At 39.5% G+C, this 20,488-nt stretch overlaps 1 protein-coding gene across 14 annotated transcripts in view; it reads left to right on the top strand.

Annotated features, from left to right (window-relative positions):
• kcnab2a (potassium voltage-gated channel subfamily A regulatory beta subunit 2a) overlaps window positions 1-20,488 on the top strand; it is a 275,606-nt gene that overhangs the window by 62,847 nt on the left and 192,271 nt on the right. For 2 of the 14 annotated variants that reach the window (XM_048561310.1, XM_059655601.1), the window contains one exon: window positions 13,881-14,197. The exons of 10 other annotated variants lie outside the window; for them this stretch is intronic. The gene's annotated coding sequence lies outside the window, so the exon portion shown is untranslated. Of the gene's footprint in view, window positions 1-13,876; window positions 14,198-20,488 lie in introns of all 14 variants that reach the window. 2 more of the 14 variants (XM_048561312.1, XM_048561306.1) reach the window with 2 other exon arrangements.

Raw genomic sequence — 20,488 nt, 5'->3', positions numbered from 1 at the left:
TTAAAATATGTAGAGATTGGGTTATATGGTTTAAGTGGAAGATAAATTGAGTTGAAAAGAGAAAACAAATGCATACAATCAGATCAATATTGTCTTAATATATTTTGTATCATAAACTGATGCAATGGCCACCTTTCTGTCACATAAGATTCATGCCAAGAGAGTCACTTCTGTGTTGACCATTGCCTGGGGTGGTTTAGGAGTCCCAATCTAGCACGGTAATCTATTGCATTTGCTCCAGATGAAGACAGTGGGCTGAGGAGTTGTACAATTCAGTAGTCTTTGTTTTCTCTGGGTTCTAACTGACCCCAATCACTAATGGCTATCAATCATCCAGTAAATGTGGCTGAGCCAGTAGAGGGATTGTTGGTTTACCAGTGAGTGTATGCTGGTAGGAATAGTATGCTTCATGGTCTCTGATTTGGTGGTCAAGTCACAAGAGATGCTGAGTGAAAGTGGAAACCTTTCGGCCTTTTCTTCTGACAAGTGATAGGCTATCTGGGTCTCATAGAATCATAGAATCCCGACAGTTTGGAAGCAGGCCCATCGGCCCAAAAAGTTGACACTGAACCTCAGAGCATCCCATCCAGACCCTGTAACCCACCTGATCTATGTATCCTTGAACACTATGGGCAATTACCACAGCCAATCTACCTATCCTGCACATCTTTGGACTGTGGGAGAAAACCGGAGCACCTGGAGGAAACTCATGCAGACACAGGGAGAGTGTGCAAACTTGACACCGACAGTTACCCGAGGGTGGAATTGAACCCGGGTTGCTGGCACTGTCTCACCTCACTACATTCTCCCTTCCTGACCTTAGACATAACAGGTTAAGTAGGTTGGGCCTACTTAGGATATTTGATAGTGTAGTTGCAGGAATATCGTTTCCCCTTGTGTGAGAGTCTAGTTCCAGACGGCGTAACTTCAGAGTAAGAAGTCACCCATTCAGACAGAAAAGGAGGAATTTGTTCTTTGAAGATAGTGAATCTTTGGAATTTTTTACTGTAGAGACTGGTTCATTAAATATATTCAAAGCTGAGATAGACTTTTAATTAATAAGGGAATCAAGGTGCAAGGCAAGAGAATGAAGTTGAAGATTATCAGATCAGTTAAAAAGAATGGTGGCACAGACTCAAAAGACCTTAATGGCCTACTTCTGCTCCAGTACCTTTATAGTCTTACAGATGCAGCTTTTGCAATGTATACTGAATTCAGCAGCACGTGACAGATGGCTTTATTTTCACCAGTATAGATATATGAAGCTGACAGCGAGCTCCAGGGATCATGTTGTCAATGTTGATAAATGGTAATATGATAATGTTCTTGGTCATGATGTTTATCTTCCTGATGCTGATGCTCAAACCAAATTGTTCTCCAATGTGAAAGAGACTGTCCATTTGTCATGGAGGAGTTCCTTGGTATGGAATTTACGTTGTCACACTAAAATGGTAGGCCAACTACAAAAGGCTATTTACATTTCAAACTAACAGTAATAAGCTTTATCGTAAATGTGCTGTCTGTACTCAAGTTTTTGATTAATGGTTTAAGTAGTAGAATTTGCTGATGTGTGTTTAGTTCTGAAGGACAAGTTAATTATATTGATTCACTTCTTTATAATGCTGAACTAAAAGGTTGTTTGACTTAATTATAATCATCATGGACTGCGGCAAATGCTCAAGTTTTCTTTCTTCAGATTTTGTTTAAGTATTGAAATAATTCCTTGAAGTGCAGAGAAGATGAAATGGGCGGAAAGAAGTGGAAGGGACGAGTACCCGTAGATTTACCTCATGAATTTTTTTTGGCAAATTTTGAAGGGTTGATGTGGGGAAATAAGGATATTCTAAAACATTTTTTAGAAGCCACTTCTGTGCTAGCTAGATCTACTGCTAGAAGAAAAGCCACCATTGCTGGGCACAACCTTTTTGGATTTCCTAACAATAAAACATTAGAATCAGCCAAGTTTAACACACTTCTAGTATTATTATACGCAACTGCCAGCACCAAGACTTGAAACTTTAATTATGTAAAAACAAAAAGTCTTTTGGTCTTGAAGAGCTTAAGTTTGCTGAACTCTTGTTTGCTGACACTCTTGTAGAATCCATTCATCTTCTACTCATCAGCACAATTCACAAAAATACCAATTTAAGGGCAAAATTAGCATTTATACTGTAAGAGAGGAGCGAATTGATGATTTGGCATGTGGACTCTTGATTATCAGAGGTATTGCTGTGGAGCATGCACCAATTGGTGGAAATTAATAGTTATCAACGGCTTTGTTTAAATTTAAATCTGACCAGTTGCGCAAGGAATTGCTGTGAAAAATGAGCAGGTGTATGGCTATAATTGATTTTGTTGAGTTGAAACAAGTGCAATGCTTTTACTTGGTCTTTCTGCCTACGTATTTTTGACAGGTAGGTGATGTGTTTGCTATGTATGTATTCATAGTTACAGGAAAACATTTCCTTTCATGACTTAACAGGCTGCATCCTGTGTTTGAAATGGAACAATCAAATGCATCTTTTTCCTTCATGACCTAGATGAGAAAGTGGCATGGATTTATTTCTTCTACTCTTTGTGCCTCCACCTCCGTCACATATGCTCAGATGAGGCCACCTTTGACAAGGGAGCCTCTGAAATGTCCAAATTCTTCCTCAACCGAGGATTCCCCAGCTCCACTGTTGACAAGGTCCTCAACTGGGTCCGACCCATCTCCTGCACTTCTGCCCTCACCCCTTCTCTTCCCTCCTGTAACAGCAATAGGGTTCCCCTTATCCTCAGCTACCATCCCACCAGCATCCACATCCAGAAGGTCATCAGATGCCAGTTCCGCCACCTCCAGCAAGATGCTACCACCAGACACATATTCCCCTCCCCTCCCTTGTCCACCTTCCGCAGGGACCATTCCTTCCGTGACACCCTGGTCCATACTTACTTCACCCCCAACACCTCCCCATAGCCCTACGGCACCTTCCCCTGTATCCAGCGAAGGTACAACACCCTGTGCATTTACCTCGTCCCTGTCCTGTATCCAAGGACCCAAACATACCTGCCAGGTGAAGCAACACTTCATCTGCACGTCCAAGAATTTAGTCTACTGCGTTCGCTGCTCACAATGTGGTCTCCTGTACATTGGGGAAATGAAGCGTAGACTTGGCGACCACTCGCAGAACATCTACATTCTGCTCGCAAAAAAGACCCTGAACTACCTGTTGCTTGCCACTTCAATGCACCACCTTGCTCCCTGGCCAACATCTGTGTCTCTGGCCTGCAACAGTGTTCCAGTGAAGCCCAGCGCAAGCTGGAGGAACAACACCTCATTTTCCACTTGGGGACCCTACAGCCCTCCGGGCTCAATATTGAATTCAATAATTTTAGGGCCTAAACTCTCCCATGTCCCAGGTCCCCACCCCACACACCAGGCCTTGTTACCACATAGCCTGCCACTACACACCTCCAGTTGTTAGTCACTAACAGTCCCCATTAACAACTACTCACCCTCCCAGCCTGATCGTTAGCAACTCCTTTGTCTGTTCAACTGTCTTTTTCTCTTTTTGGGCTCTGTCCTATCGTTTACTCCCTGCCCCCACCCACCTCCCTATTTTCTGCATATAAACTGACGTTTTCCCAGCCACCATCACTTCTGAGGAAGGGTCATCGGACCCGAAACGTTAACACTGTTTTCTCCTTCACAGACGCTGCCAGATCTGCAGAGCTTTTCCAACAACTTTGTTTTTGTTCCTGATTTACAGCATCTGCAGTTCTTTTGGTTTTTACTCTTAACCTAGCTTCACTGGCCATTCTAGATTCCTGTAGTTCCATGTGCTGTATGGTTGGCCTTATCAGCAACTTCATAAATAGGACATCAACCATTTGTTCAGTGTGCAGGCCTGATGTTGAAATAAGGTACATCAGAGTGTGATAATGGCCACCTTAATCGATCATTTTTCAGATCAGATTTCAGAAGAGTATAGGTTTTGGTCCTGAAAAGAGTACAGAGTACTCCAAGTTACCCTGGCAGAATAAGTTATCTCGATTTGTTTTAGCAACAGATGAAGCTAACAACAGTTTGAATGTTGTCAAAAAGCCAAATGTTCTGCTTGCAACGAGTAATGTGGTATATGAATTTCAGAACCGGTGTGATGCCATGTTTGTAGGCTGTACATCTGAAAAATTGGTGTATCATCCATCAAATCGCACATTCCTTTGGCTGTTCGCAACAAACAAAGATACTGTAGCAACTGGGCCATGCTTACAAAACTCGCAATACAGTGTCCAAGATTAGATGTGATTCTGTAATTGTACAACATTTGCTGGATAATCTGTGTGTGCAAAGAATTACACTGACATCTAATTTAGAATCAGTGAGGCTTGTAGTGTGGTGCAATTGCATGGACTGGAATCCACATATATTAATGTACAAGACGCTTCTCTTAGTGGACAGAATTAACTAACATTCATTACCTTTTAGGAAAGCAAGATAGAAACAGAAGGTAATGTAAAAAGAAAATAAATTTCAGTTACAAATCATTAGCAAAATCTGCTACTTTGTCATGAGTTAATGCCTGCAACTTGTAGAAACTAGCGTTAAAAATTCCTCAGTGACTGTAAAGATATTTCTGCACCAGATGCTGGCTGTATTTGATGTCATTTTCTCAGCGACCATGAATTAAAAATATCTAAAAATTCTGTTACTCTTGTATTCTATAACATAATTCCACTCAAACGTTTAACAATAGAAATTTCAGAACATTTAAGTACAACAAATAATACTGAACGTTGCAACTAATTTAGATATTCAGTTTGCTAATTAATAAAGGTGCAGTGACTGCCTTGCAGCATAAAATGAGTTACTTTGCAACTGTATAGCTTGAAATTATTCTTTTCGCAAATGCCAACAGCATGTTCAATTATTGGGATTTAATTCCATTGGTGCTATTTGACTTCAGATATATTAATTACAATAAAGTTAATGTGCAAGAGAATGGTAAAAAGCAGGAGATTGGCACTCGGTAATATTGCTCATTAAATGAGCCAGTGTAGGCATGGTGGGCCGAATGACCACCACCTTGCCATTGATTCTGCTGTGATATTGCCCATTTTTTCCACATGAGCTGAAACAGTGTGTCATCATATGTTCAGTTTTGTGTACATTGTGCTGACCCTGATCCTTTCCTCGTATTCTGAGACACATCAACCTGCCAGCAGGTATCATGATCATGAGAGACACTTCCAGTTATTTTACTGTGCTTAAACCCACAATCCTGAGACCAGTTTACAGTGTCCCTACTGGAATTAGTGTAGACCTTAAGAACTTCATAATTTGTATGAGTTATGGCTTTAATCTGCTGAAGGTAATCGCAATGTGTTTAGTTTAAAGGAAATTACTTTATCTCCCAGAGAATAATCTTTTAGAAAAGGTCACGTGCAACATTAATGTAGCCATTTTTTTTCTAGCCTCTAGGAGTTATTGTAGATATGATGATATGACAGACCTGCATTTTTCTTAATAGAATATACATCTGGGGAGAGAGCACACCAAAGGTTAGTACAATTGCGAAGTTGCTTTTGTTTTTGGTTTCTCCCTTCTGGAAATTGTCATCAGTTGTTACAGAAAAATAGTTATTGATTATTGAACTTTGAAGTAAAAAATCAATCTGACAGTTTGTTAGCTTTGATTTACTTATGCAGATTGTTTTGATTTTACATCATAAGACCACAAGCCATAAAGTATAGAAACAGAATTACCCCATTTAGCCCATGGAATCTGTTCTACCATCCAATTGTGGCTGTTATGTTTGTAAGAAATTTGGACAGCTTGAATCTTATTTAGTCACGTTGCTTCAATGATATGATAAAATATTGACCAGAATGTGGATTAAATGCATCATATTTTAAAGGTCGTGTTCTGCAGTTTTAAATATTCTGGAACAATAGAGATAGAAAACTCTGGTCATATAACAGTATAATGTGTCAAAAGTCTGCCATTTTGCCATAGTTTGTTTCAATTATTAGATTAATTTTCTTTTTTGTATTTTCTGTGAATAAATCAGCCTAAACTGGTTGCTATCATATCTGTGCTGCTCTTTCCATGCATTCATTATTTATTGGAGGTAATTAGTTGCAAGTCTGTATAGACAAAAGCTAATCTGAAACAGCGATTGTAATTTATGAATGATGTTTATTGTCTAATAACTAGTACACAGGGTTTAGAGTATAAATAGAATTCTATCTATTAAGTCTATTTGAATTTCAAATATGCATCTTTCTTCAGGGATATAGCGTGTAGGGATGTATGTGGCATTTTCAACTCCGCAGTTTAAAACTAGCAGATAGCTGCAAGGCTCAGTGCTATAGAGACAGCTGTTTACAATCTATGCTAATGATTTAGACCAAGAGGTTTACAGATAATATGAAACTAGGTGTGAATTCAACTTTGAAGGAGGGGCACAAAGAAGCTGCAAAGAGATACAGATGAATAAAGTGGTGGGCTAGAAAACAACAGGTGGAGTATAATGGTGGGGAGAGGTTAAGAATACCTGAACAAGAAATGCAAAGTTAGAATTTGTGTAACAAGCAATTTGGAAGTCAAATGACATGTGAATGCCTGACTCATGTTTCATGTTAAAATTTTAGAATCCATTTTTAATTTTGGGAAGATTCATGTTGTAGGGTAGGTAAAATGCTAAACTTTAAAGATTGCTAGAACCTAAACAAATGGTAGTTCCAAAAATAACCCATGTTTGTTGAAAAAAGACAGATTAAAAAGATAAAACTAAAAACACTTGAGCTTAACTAAAGAACTGAACGTTTAACATCTTCAATATGGGCCAGAAGAGTGTTTTTGAAAAATGGTTTTGTTTCAGAAATTGGTGCTATGTTATTTACAAAGCATTGTGAATCTTGAGGTTGTAAACCTGTTTGCTTACCCAGAACAAAGAAGGAATCTTAAATGAGGGATACCTAAATTAAAGTTTGTTTTGAGGATACCTCAAAGTATGCCATGAATATGGGTGAAGCTTGGGGAAGATCTCTGGTTTCAGTTTATCAATGGGTATTTATGCTAAGAGTTAGTAGCTTGGACCTTGTGTGGTTTATAATTTACTGAGTGAAGATAGCCAAAGTAAATGACACCTTAATGGACTGTGGCATCCGCAGTCAAGTGATGAAAATTTTCCTTGGAATAACTGGAGCTGAGTAGAATTTTCCAGATGACTGTAGCATACTTGTAGGCGTACCCAGCAGAAGTAAACTCCTTAAAGATTTTTGTGTCTTATGTTAGTGTAGCGGAAATGTTACCAGATCGGTGGTCTAGAGGAAATCTGCCATGATAACTGGTAGAATTTAAATCAAATCCATAGACCCAGAAATAAAAAGTTAGTTTTAATAATAGTGGCCATGAAATTATCATCAGTAATTTGAAAAAAGTCACACATTCACTCATCTTTATCTGGTCAGATCTGCATGTTACTCCATACTTGAAAGCAGCATTGTTGACTCTGAAACGTGCTGAATTGGTGCAGCAAGTCACTTAGTTCAAGGGCAGTTAGGTAAGGACAGTAGATGCTGGCTTAGCCAATAGTGCCCACATCCCATGTAAGAATTTAAAAATATGTTTTGGGAAAGTAAGATGTAAACGTGGGGCCATATATGTTGAGGTGGAGTTTATTCTCTCTGAGGTTAGTCAATCCGTGGAATTGTTTACTGCCGAGGGGTGTACAGATTGGGCCATTCGTTGTTTTTTGACTGAGACAAATTTTTAATCGGTAAGGGAATTGAGGCATGAGGAAAAGGCAGGAAAGTGGAGTTGAAGATATCAGATCAGCAACATAATATAGATGATATGTTACAATAATGCTTTGAGAATTGCATCAAAACTACTGTACATTCTATCTGAAGGACCAATCTTCATTATAATAATATACCCTGGAGTTGATGTGAAGCAAAACTTTCTTTTGCAGTTTAAACCTTCCAGTTCCAAACAAGGAAATTTCTTACAAGATTAAGAGCACATTACTCCCTTATTTGTCTGAAGTGCCATTTCTTTAGTTTGAATGTTGGGAAGACAGTTAACAGGGTGTTGAAATATAATTGCATTCTGAGTTCTGAACTTGCCTTCTGGTTAGAATCCCTTCTACCCTTTACTGGCACCTACTGAGAAATTGATTTCTGCAGTTCTTTACACTGTAACTTGAACTGTGAATCAAATAATGATGGCGCTCAGCCAAAGAATAAAAGCCTTTCTACAAAAGACAACTGGTTTCATTTCAACTTAATTGTGAGCTGATGATTAACTGTTGTATGTAGTTCCAATATATCCACTAAATAGTTTCTGGTTGTCAAGGTAGTGAAATGTCATTTTTATTTTGCAATTGTTCTCAATTTGAAAACAAGGTCCTAGTGTTCAAACATAGATTAAGTTGGTGGGGTGGGTATGGATTTTGACTTTATTATTCCTGAAATTTACCCAACAATATATGCAATTAGTATTTTGTTACTGTAGGTTTGGTTAGTATGTTGAGACAATGCTGGCTGGAGGCTTATTGATTGACGCAAATGGATATAGAATTTCTCATTCACCAACTGTTGTTTGTTCACAAGTGTGTAATAATGTAGATTTGAGCAGCAAGAGATCATTAAAGAGTGAGATGTGTAGAATTTTCTTTAAGCAGAAGTTCAAACTGAGAGGGATTTCAAACTTCGATGAGCAGTTAACCTAAAAAATGGGTTGATCATTAATTTGTTGTGTTTGATTTTAATAAGCGTTCAGCGTAAAATAGCTTAGTTTTATCTGCTGTTCATACACAGATGGCCCTACTGAGGCCAGAATTCTGAGAGATGCTGCCAAGTGGAGATTCTGTGCCTGCGTGCACCTTGTGCCACATAGAGATGCTGTTCCTGCAAATTAAACCTTAAACTAATGGAGTAAAAGATTGGGAAAATGCAAGAAGGGGAGTAGAGTGAAAAGTTTTTAAAAAATAGTGATATGGGGGAAGAAAAGAGGAAAAATAATGAGTAGATTATAAAGTAGATTATAATGATTGCACAACTTAATTAGATCTGTTTAATTAAATTAAGTATGCCGAAGGTAGGTTGATGTGGGAAGAGATCATCTAATATCATCAAAAGAAATGTGGCTCCACTTGATGCAGAATGCTTGAATACAGTAGTATGTTTGTCATACCTCCACAAATTGCCGCCATAATGTGCACTGATGATCCTTTGAATGATGTCAGAAGCTCCTTGTTCCTGAAGGGTCATCCATAGTTGGGGAGGTAATGGGCAAAGTACAGTCCAAAAAGTCCTTAATGGCAGAAACAGGGGAAGTACAAGTCAGATTAAAACTGCAGTGACGTAGTGATCCTGGTTATTGTGTTTCAACATATCACCAGCAACCTGCCAAGATTGTGTGGGCAATGATAGCAGCCCAAAGCTTCCATGTTAAACAAATTTGATTTGATTTATTAACATCACATGTACTAAGGTACAGTGAAAAGTGTTGTCTTGTGTGCTTTACAGGCAGATCATACTATACAGGTGCATCAGGGTAACAAAACAGAGTGCAGGATGCAATGTTACGGCTGCCGAGAAGGTGCAGAGAGAGGTCAACATTAACATGAACATTAAAGAGGTCCATTCAAAAGTCTTGATAACAGCAGTGAAGAAGCTGTTCGTTAATCTGTTCGGATGTGCATAAATGACATTATATCTTCTGCCTGAAGGGAGAGGGTAGAAGAGAGTACATTAGAGATAGGAGGGGTTTTTGATTATGTTGGTCACTTTCCCAGGGCAGCGGGAAGTATAGATGAAGCAGTGGATGGGAGACGGGTTTGTGTGAAGTACTGGGCTGTGTTCGCAACTCTCTAATTTCTTTTAGGTCTTGGGAAGAGCAGTTGCCATGCCACACTGATGCATCAAGATTGGCAGCTATAAAAATTTTCAAGAGTATTTTTGGATATGCCAAATTTCCCTAGCCACCTGAGGAAATGGAAGTGTTGCTGTGCTTTCTTCGCTGCAGTGTCAGCGTGGGTGGACCAGGACAGATTGGTGATTGCCATTTCCAGCAACTTCATGCTGTTGACTGTCTCCACTCACTGCCATTGATGTAGATGGGGACATGCTCTTCACACTGCTTCCTGAAGTCAGTTACCAGCTGCTTAGCTTTGCTGATGTTGATGGAGAGATAGTTGTTTTTATACCATGCCGTTAAGCACTCTCTCCTTCCTGCACTCCATCTTGTTGTTGTTTGATATCTACCTACAATGGTGGTGTTGTCAACAAACGTGTAAATGGAGTTGGTGTGAAATTTGGCCACAGTTGTGTGGTTGTAAGGAGTATAGCAGGAAGCTGAGTATGCAGCCTTGTGGAGCACTGGTGTTGAGGATTATCATGAAGACGGTGTTGTCACCTATCCATACTGACTGCAGTCTGTTGGTCAGGAAATCAAGGATCTAGCTACAGAGGGAAGAATAGAGACCTAGGGCCTGGATTTTGGAGATGGGTTTGTTTAGAATTATGGTATTGAAAGTGGAGCTGTTGTGAATAAGTACGAGCCTTGTTGTTCAGATATTCCAGGGATGAGTGTAGAGCAGGGTAATGGTGTGTACTGTGGACCTGTTGCTCCAGTAGGCGAATTGCAAGGGATCAAGGCAACCTGGGAGGCTGTATTTGATATGAGCCATTACCAATCTCTACAAACTCTTCATAATTATGGAGGTCAGAGCCACCGAACAGTAGTTGTTGAGGCATGCTGCATGAATAACGCTGCAATTTCTACCAGAGTTCATTTGATAAGTCGTATGGCAGTGGAGAATATGCAATGTGGACAGAGCTGTGAACCTGAGTCTGTAGTCAAGAATCTGCACACAGGCAACAGATGTATTAAGGGTATTGAACACCTGTGTTGGAAAAGGGTGTCTTTGGGCAGCACATCTGCAAATAATGGAACTCTCATGCACAATCTCCAGAGTGACTGTCCAGAGGAAGAACTTCATTCACATCATTTGAGCCATCAAAAGTCCAAATTAACATTGCCTCCCTAAGTGAGACCCACCTCCCTGGGGAGGGACATCAGAAGGGACAAATAGGGAATACAAATTCTCGTGGAAAGGGCAGGCTGACAGTTGCATTTATCTTAATGGAGTTTGTATTGCCATCTGAAATGGAATCTTGGATGCAATGCTAGAATTCCCCAGAAATGTCCTTTAAACAAGTTTATCTTCTGTATAAAAAATATCTTATCAGATGGTACTTTCATAACTCCCATGCACAGTGGGAAAATTTGATTTTTTTTTTAACAGCTGCGTCATGAAGAGAAAAAATGGAGAGAAAACAAATTTTATTTTACACACAGGTGATTTCTATCATACACTTTGGGGAATTTTCTAGTCAGATCTTATCTGGGAAATATTTTCCCTTTTATCTTCTCAATTTGTTTTATAACAAATCGGAACTGTTTCCAGCCTTTGGGCTTTGTTAGACTGTGACTTTCCAACATTTTTCCCATTGAGCTTTGTAAGAAAAATGAGGCCAACAAATTTAGAGCCAGGTTGGCAGTTATTTCTTTACATAGAAACATCTCTTGTTCATTCCCAGATTTGAACCTTTTACATTCTCTTCACAAGATACAAGTTTGCAATGGTCTCCTTATTTCCTGTAACTCATCCTCTTTTTGGTCAACGCCTCTTTTTATTATTGGAAGAACATTATTAAAATGCTATTTTAGCAGTAAGGTTTCATATTCCTCTCTTTTCTATTGTCTATAAAATCTTTCAATTTTTGAGACCCACTGAGTTTATTCAGTTTGTTTGGATTAGGTCAACAGCTTGATCAGATGGACTAATGGGCCAAGGGTGGCAGATGGAGTTTAGATAAATGTAAGATATTGCATTTTGGTAAGGCAAACCAGGCCAGGATTTATACACATTATAATAGGGCACTGGAGAGTGTTGCTAAATAAAGAGACCTTGGGGTGTAGGTTCAGAGTTCCTTGAATTTGGAGGTGCAGTTCGATAGAGTGGTGGAGGCATTTTGGCATGCTTGCCTTCATTTGTTCAGTGCATTGAGTATAGGAGTTGGGATGTCATGTTGAGGCTGTACACGACATTGTTGAAGTCACTTTGAGAATACTATGTTCAATTCTGGTCTCTCTGCCACAGGAAAGATGTGGGAAATCTTTAGTTCTGTCTCCTAGCAGTTTTTGTAACCCATAAAAATATAAGTAATAGGAGCAAGAGTAGGCAATTCAGCCCCTCAAGCCAGTTCTGTGATTCAATACAGCCATGACAGATCACACCTTAGCCTCAGTTCCACTTTCCTGCCTATTCCCCAGAACCCTTCAAACCATTATTAATTAAAAATCCACCTCCTCCTTAAATATACGCAATGTCCTGGCATCCATTGCACACTGAGGTAGTGAATTCCACACATTCATGACATTTTGAGAGAAGTAATATCTCGTCATCTTGGATTTAAATCTGTAACCCCTCATCCTAAAACTATGCATTTTGTTCTAAATTGCCTCACAAGGAGAAAATCCTTTTTCCATCTACTTTTAGCAATCCCCTTTCATCTTATGTACCTCAATTAGTTCTCTCCTTCTAAACTCTGAGCAGTTTAGGCCTATGTTCTCTAATCTCTCTTCATAAGTTAAATCTCTCACGTCTGAAATCTACCCACTGAGTTCCTCTAAACTGCCTTGAGTGCAACTAAATCCCTCCTCGAGTAAGGGGACCAAAACTGTACTCAGTACTTGAGGTAGATTCTCAATTTGTACAGTTGCAACAATACTTCTCTACTTTTACTCCCTACTCCTTTAGCAATAAATGTTAAAATTCCATTTGCCTTTCTTATTAACTGCTGTGTCTGCATAACTGCACAATTATAGATAACATACATAGCAGCACTGCTATATGCACTTTTCTGCTCTAAAATTTGGGGATTGGCTTTGTAATTTGTTCCTATTCTCTATCCCTTTAGGATCTAGTTCCTTTCCCCCATCTTGCCTTTCTCGTTCTGTTCCTGATGTAGACTATTTGTCCCATTCTTGCTTTGCTTCATTGTTCTGTGAGTTAGTTAATTATCCTCAGCCTTCACAGCATCTGCCCTGCTAGGGTAACTTTGTGTTCATCAAGGTAGTTTTTTATATTGTAAGGGAGGACACCTTTGAACTCTTAGCAAAATCCATCCGCTATTCCATTGTAATTATGCTTTATTCTTGCGAGATCATTCCCATCGATCAAACAGATGAAATATGTGCAGTGTTTTGAATCCCAAATATGTTTACTTGGGTTACTTACGTGAATTTCTCGAAAATTAGTCTCTTAAAATCAGTTCGAAGGCAGTAAGGTTTACATCTTTAATCAGTTTGTAATCAGTGATCATTTCTGAGGATCGGATTTTTCTTGTTAATTGACCCTGGATCTTCAGAGCCCACATTTTTTGGGTTAAATGCACCTGTTTTACTTTATAAAGTAAAGAAGGATGTTACATCTCCCTCCATGACTTTAGAAATAAATTTGGAGAATTTTAGAGCCTTGAGGTCTCTTTCAAGTTTTGGGGTTTTGGCTGTTATTGGGCAAAACTATTACAATTTCAATGATGACATATTGCATAATCTGTATGGCTTGAAAGTGTTTCCCCCAGCAGGTACTGTTTTTGTGATTGTCAAGTAGCTAATGTTCCAGAAGCAGAAATTGCTGGAGAAAGTCAGCAGGTCTGGCAGCATCCGTAAAGCAAAAGTAGAGTTAGTATTTTGGATCCAGTGACCCTCCTTCAGTTTGCTTTCTTTCTACATGCTCCCAGACCTGCTGACTTTCTCAAGCAATTTCTGTTTTTGTTTCAAATTTCCATCATCTGCAGTTTTTTATTGTTTTAGGTAGTGTTCCAGAGCAGGACAAAGAAATACACTGTGATTGCTCTCCTTGAAGTGCTGCAGCATTGACATCGATGGCTGGGAGAAGCATCCTACCGCCTGTTCAAAATGGCCACAACCTATCCAAGAAGTTGCACCATGCTTTGAAGCAAGTGCTTTCATGATCTGGTGAAACAGCAGCAGAGAAGGAAAGAAGAGGAAGAAAATCCTACATTTTGGATCTCACTACCTATTAGGACATCCTATCTCATGCCTAAAGGTCTGTGAATTGAGAATTGTCTTGTTAGGCATATGAAGACCTGTGGCAGAAATTTGCAACCCTCGGTAGGTGTCATGCTTGAATTTGGAGTCAACCGTGACATTATTGTACTCAACTAAAGGGCCTGATTTTAAATAGCTTTAGAGTGAGATAAGATTGTACCCAATGAATTCACATCTCAACATGATGAATTTGTGAAATCACATGCAGTAAATTTGGTTACTTGTAGGCAGCAGGACAAATAATCATGAAAGCATTATTTTGTTTTTCTGCTTCACTTTAGAGAAGCTACCAATCAGTTTGATCCCATTGGTTAGTTTGTTGAGTCAACATACTCTTATCTCTGGACCTGTGGTTCAGACTCTTTTCTATGATTTGGGTGTGAATTCCTAGCTTGGAACAAATATTCTCTTCAGATATGATATGATATTAAACAAAGCCTCCATTTATATTGATTGACATGCCCAGGTGTATACAAGATCCTATAGCATTTGAGAAAAGGAGAGTTCATCTGGTGTTGAAAACAAATGCCACATTACCTGGCTATGGTTTTATTGCAGTTTTGATAGCCCTTGTGAGAAGATTGGATGCTGTCTTTGTCGACTCGGGTCATCACAGATCCTATTGCTATTAGAAGCTGTGGTGGAAGTAGAATCCATAAATGATCATGGAAGAGAAATGAATTAGTAATTCCCAAAGGAAAATTTAAAATGGGCTTGGAAGAGGGCAGGAATGTAGTATTAAGTGGTTAGCTTTTATCTATAGCATTGATGCAGTTGATAGAATGGTTGTCTTCACTGCAGCAAATTCAGCATTTTCATAAGGGACAGTACGATTATGACTGAGCTTTACTCGTGTTGGTTCAGGAATAAATATCCTCCAGTGGAGGACCCATAAATTGCATATGAATCATTTACAGCTTGGATATACTCAAAAACAAGGAGTCTGCCACAATTATGTAGAGTACATTGTACTGCTGTACAAACAGTATCGCACACAAACTTGTCTTTGGCCATCTTACCTACAAGATGGTGCCAACATGATGCCTTTTTAAACTTACCCTCGGAAAAAGATTCTGACAATGAATTCTATCCATGCCTGTCATAATTTTGTAAACTTTTATCAGGCCACCCCTCATCCTTCGTCCAAGTGAAAATAACGCGACTTCGTCCAATCTCTCCTCATAGCTAATATCGTCCAAACCTAGGCAACTTCCTGGTAAACCTTTTTTGTACCCCCTCCAAAGCCTCTTCTAATAGTGTGGCAACGAGATTATTTTACCACAACATTTGAAATGTGGCCTTAATACTAAAGTCCTGTGCCGCACCATGACTTGCCCTGATGCCTTGATTGAAGGCAAGCATGCCAGTGTGCCACCTTGATTGTCTTATTCACTTGTGTCGCTACTTTCAGGGAACTGTGGATCTGTATACCTAGATCTCTCTGCATGTTAAGGATACTGAGGGTTCTGCCATTTACTAAATGCTTCCCTCCTGCGTTAGATCTCCCAAAATGCATTACCTGTCATTTGTCTGCATTAAATTCCTTCTGCCATTTCTCTGCTCAAGTCTCTAGCCCATCTATATTTTGCTGTATCCTCCTCACTATCCATAGCTCCCCCAATCTTTGTGTAGTCAGCAAACCGACAAATCTGGCTACCTACAATCTCCTCCAATCATTTTTATGGATAAATATTACAAACATCAGAGCCCCAGCACTCAGGTCCCTGTGGAACACGACTGGCCACAAATTTCCAACCTGAAAAACACCCTGCCATTGTTACTGTTGCGTTCTATGACTAAGCAAGTTACGTCTTACCAGCTCACTGCAGACCCTATGTGACTTCACTTTTCGTATCAGCCTGCCATGAGGGATTTTGTTGCAGGCCTTGCTAAAGTCCATGTAAAGTTATTTAGTCGTACAGCATGAAAACAGACCCTTTGATCCACCTAGACAACATCTCATCAATCATCTTTGTCACTTGCTCAGAAATCTTAATTGAGTTTGTTTCACTCAACCTTCCCTGCACAGAGTCATTCTGGCTATCTCTAAGTCTATATTTCCCCAAATGTAAGTAAGTTCTATTTCTAAGAATCTTCTCCAGTAAGTTCCCTATCACTAATGTGAAACAATTCTGTCTGTGGTTCTTTTTGGTCAATTTTTTTGCTCTTCCCTGAAGGTGGTGATTCTTCACTGACTTGCAGATTCAGTAAATGTTTTTTGTCATCAAGTGGTTGTTGTCTAAGTGACTTTCTAAGTGCTAAGTGAATTTAAATGGCTTCATTTACTGCATTTCCAGCAGCGAATGGTAGAACTCCATTTGATTTTTAATTATTTTGAATTAACTTGTTAGGATACACCTCCGCACTAGTGGGTCTTACCCCTGCACCATCTGGCCCGGGGCAGCAACACTAGGCCCTCCACTTGAACTTTATCCATAACCAAAGGTTGTTTAGGCTGACTGTAGCACCACCATTGTTGTGTTGCCGAGATTAGGTAGTTTTTTTTATTTTATGGATCAGGAATCACAACTGTTAGATTACTTTATCAAATAAATAATTTAATTTTATCAGGGAAATCTTTGCTCATAATTGATACTAAGTTGGAATAAAAGTTGCTGATTAGTACACTTGCAAAGTACTTCTGTACTTTGATTTTCTCATTTGGGTTTAATGTGACAGCGTGTGAATTGACTCACTTGTTGAGCAGATTTGGTCAATGTAAAAACCATTAAACATGCCTGCTGTTCGAGTTGCAGCTGCATCAAATTGTAATACTGTGCCAGTTGGCAGCATTTGAACTTGTTTGTAGGTTTGCAGAAATTTCCCACATGCAGTGACTTAGGATCTTTAAGAAATAGGAACAAGAGTAGCCTTTTCAGCCCCTCAAGCCTACTGCACTGTTCAATAAGGTCATGGCTGAACAAACACTTTTCGCATCCACTTTCCTACCCTTTCCCCATAATCCTTGATGCCCCTACGAATCAAGAATCTAGCTTTCTCAGCCTTAAATATGTGTACAAAAGACTTTGCCCTCGTAGCCCTTCTAGGCAGACCTCCAGAGACACTCGGGCTTAAATTGGTGCTGCTTTATTCTACGACTATATCCTCTAAACTTCCCCATGAGAAGAAATGTCCTCTCAGCATTTACCCTGTCAACCCCCTTAAGAATCCTACATGTTTCAAATAAGATCACCTCTTATTCTTCTCAACTCCAAGAGTAGACTCCCAATATCTTTAATCTGTGCTCATAAGACAATTCCTCCAAATCAGGGATCATCCTCGTGAAACTTCTCTGAACTGCCTCCATTGTAATAAAACCTTTCCTTAAATAAAGGACCAAACTACTCTCAGTACACTTCAGTTATGGTGTCCCCAGTACCTTGTACAATTGCAGATAAGACTTCCCTATTCCTATACTCCAACCCCCTTGAAATAACGGCCAACATCCCATTGGACATCCCACCTGAGTGCCAGCTTTGTGTTTTGTGTACGATGCCACCGAGTCCCTTTCTGTTGCAGTTTTCTGCAGATTTTTTTCTCCATTTAAATAATATTCTGTTCATCCTTCAAGAATGAACAACTTCACAATTTTCCACATTATATTCTACTTGATAACTTCTCGTCCACTATGGCTCATTTCTAGTTGTCAAAATCTTGCTAATTTCCTCATCAAACCCATTAAGTTTTCCTGTTCCATATCTGTAGCACTGTTCAAACAAGTTTTTTTTTGCATTCCCATCTTGTCACTTGCTTTCTAAATATATCACCTCGCATTTTGTACGGGAAGAGAAACTTATTCGAATCAAAACTCTGATTTTAAAATTTGACCTCTGGCTTGCTTCAAGAGAGAAAAGATCCTGGATAGTCAACTTTTCCTCTTGCATCACTTTCTTAAGTTCTGGTATCAATGGTGTAGTTTTTGTTTTTTGAAGACTTTTTTGAAGAGAAAGAGTAAAACTGTACACAAAATGCAGATAGAAACATAGGAATTAGGAACAGGAGTAGGCAATTTAGCCCTTTTGAGCCCACTCTGCCATTTAACACAATCATGGCTGATCTTAGCTAGGAGATAATGGGAACTGCAGATTCTGGAGAATCCGAGATAACACAGTGTGGAGCTGGATGAACACAGGCCAGGCAGCATCTTAGGAGCACAAAAGCAGACATTTCGGGCCTGACCCTTCACACTTTGTTATCATGGCTGATCTTATTCTGGTTTCAGCTCCACTTCCTGCTTGCTTCCCAGGACCCTTTATCCCATTTTTCATCACAAATGTATCTATTTCTTTCTCAAATCCGTTGATCGATTCTGCCTACATGTACTCTGGGGCAGTGAATTCTACAGATTCACAACCCTTTGAGAGAAGTAGTTTCTCTTCACCTCAGTTTTGAATCAACCTCCTCTCACTTTCTATCTATGACCTCTTGTTCGAGACTGAACAGATGCCACCCTATGTGGGACAATGGCCTTGTGATATAATCACTGGACTGTTAATCTAGAGACCCAGGTAATGTTCTAGGGAGCTGGGTTCAAATCCTACCAAGGCAGATGGTGCAACGTGAATCCAATAAAAATCTGGAAATAAGAATCTATGATAACCATGAAACTATTTTTATAACGGGTGGCTCAGTGTTAGCACTGCTGTGTTACAAGTGCCAGGGACCCAGGTTCAATTCCACCCTCGGGCAACTGTCTGTGTGAAGTTGCACATTCTTTCCGTGTCTGTGTGGATTTCTGCTGGGTGCTCCAGTTTACTCCTACAGTCCAAAGGTGTGCAAGTAATGTGGATTAGCCATGCTAAAGTAGTCATAGTGTTCAGGCATGTGTAGGTTACATGTATTAGCCATGGGAAATGGAGGGTTGCAGGGATATGTTAGGGGATGGGTTTGGGTGGGATGCTCTTCAGAGGGTTGCTGTGGATTTGATCGGCCAAATGGCCTGTTTTCATGCTGTGGGGATACTATAAAAATGTCTACCTTGTCAATCCCCTTATCTTAGCATTTTATACCTCATTCAGATTTCCCCTTGTTCTTCTGAACTCCAGCAAGCAAAAGCCCAAACTATTCAACTTCTCCTCATATGACAGCCGTTTCATCCCTAGAATCAACCTGTGAATTGTCTCCACTGCCACCACATACTACTTCAAGTTAGAAGACCAAAACTGGACACAATATTCCAGGTGTGGTCTCGCCAGTACCTTATGTAATTGTAACTGCATTTCTTTACTTTTATATCTAGTCATTTTGCAGTAAGTGCCAGGATTCTATTTGCCCTTACATCTTATCAAAGCTGAATAGTTTAAAAATGTCTCCTATGATTATAATGTAGGTTATCCCACTTTCCATGCATCTCACCACTATATTTTTAGCCTGGAAACATTCTACTAACGAGTTTTGTGACTCATTCTCTAAAACCCCAAGATCCTTCTCTGTCAACTCAGTTACATTCTCATTCACACCACCCCTCATGTCAAATCTCAAACCTGTACAATATTGCAGCTGCTGTTTTTCTTGTCAAACTTGTTGAGGTTTTAAATTTGTGGTCATTGGCAAACACTGTGTTGTTTTCAATTTAGTATTGCCTAAAAAATTCTTTCCTTTAAGTTTTTTTGACAGCAATGATTTCGAGTCACTCCATTGCTATCTGGCTGTCAACCAGTAACCTCAGTTTCAAAACTGTGTTGAAAGTTGTCAGGCAGGTAGGTGTATCTTACCGATCTTGAGCTTCAGCAACTTTCTCAATGTTGTCTTTTATAAATTAACAACATTTCACTGTGTATTCAGACTTAAACAGTGACTTAAATGCTGGTCTTTCTCAATTGCTACCTTCATTTACTCAGTTTTCAGCCATCACTTTCCAATAGGTGCCTTTTAGTGGACCCGTCCCCCTCTGCAACTTATTGTGATTGTTCCCGCCTGGCATATTTAAACACATTATTGAAAGGATAATGTGGTGGAGAATGAACCTTGATCTGACTGAATGGCTGAGGAGCTATTTGGCTCTTATTTCCTATGTTCCTGCTCCGGTTCTGGATTTCTTTCTAACTACTTTCCTCTGTGATCCTTCTTTATATTCCTTACAGATGTTTTACATTCCTCAGCCTACCTTTATAGATCTCATTACCTTTTATTCATTTTTTTCTGTCTCTAACCAACTACAGGGACAAATTGTTTATCTTAAGTCTCTATGAAATTATTTCTTCTTTCTTTTCATCATTTCTTGTGGACCCGTTGCCTTGACCACTTGAAGCCCCAACCTCACCATCAGCACCTGCTGCAAACAGTTCAAAAGAATGCTTCAGAACATTCAAAGTATTGTTGTAGATTCTCTGCTTTTCTTCTTCCAGCACCTTT

The sequence above is a fragment of the Stegostoma tigrinum genome, chromosome 28 (assembly GCF_030684315.1).
Source record: "Stegostoma tigrinum isolate sSteTig4 chromosome 28, sSteTig4.hap1, whole genome shotgun sequence".
In the NCBI taxonomy this organism is placed as follows: domain Eukaryota; kingdom Metazoa; phylum Chordata; class Chondrichthyes; order Orectolobiformes; family Stegostomatidae; genus Stegostoma; species Stegostoma tigrinum.
Note: the sequence above shows the minus strand (reverse complement) of the source record. Positions and strands in the feature narration are given on the sequence as shown.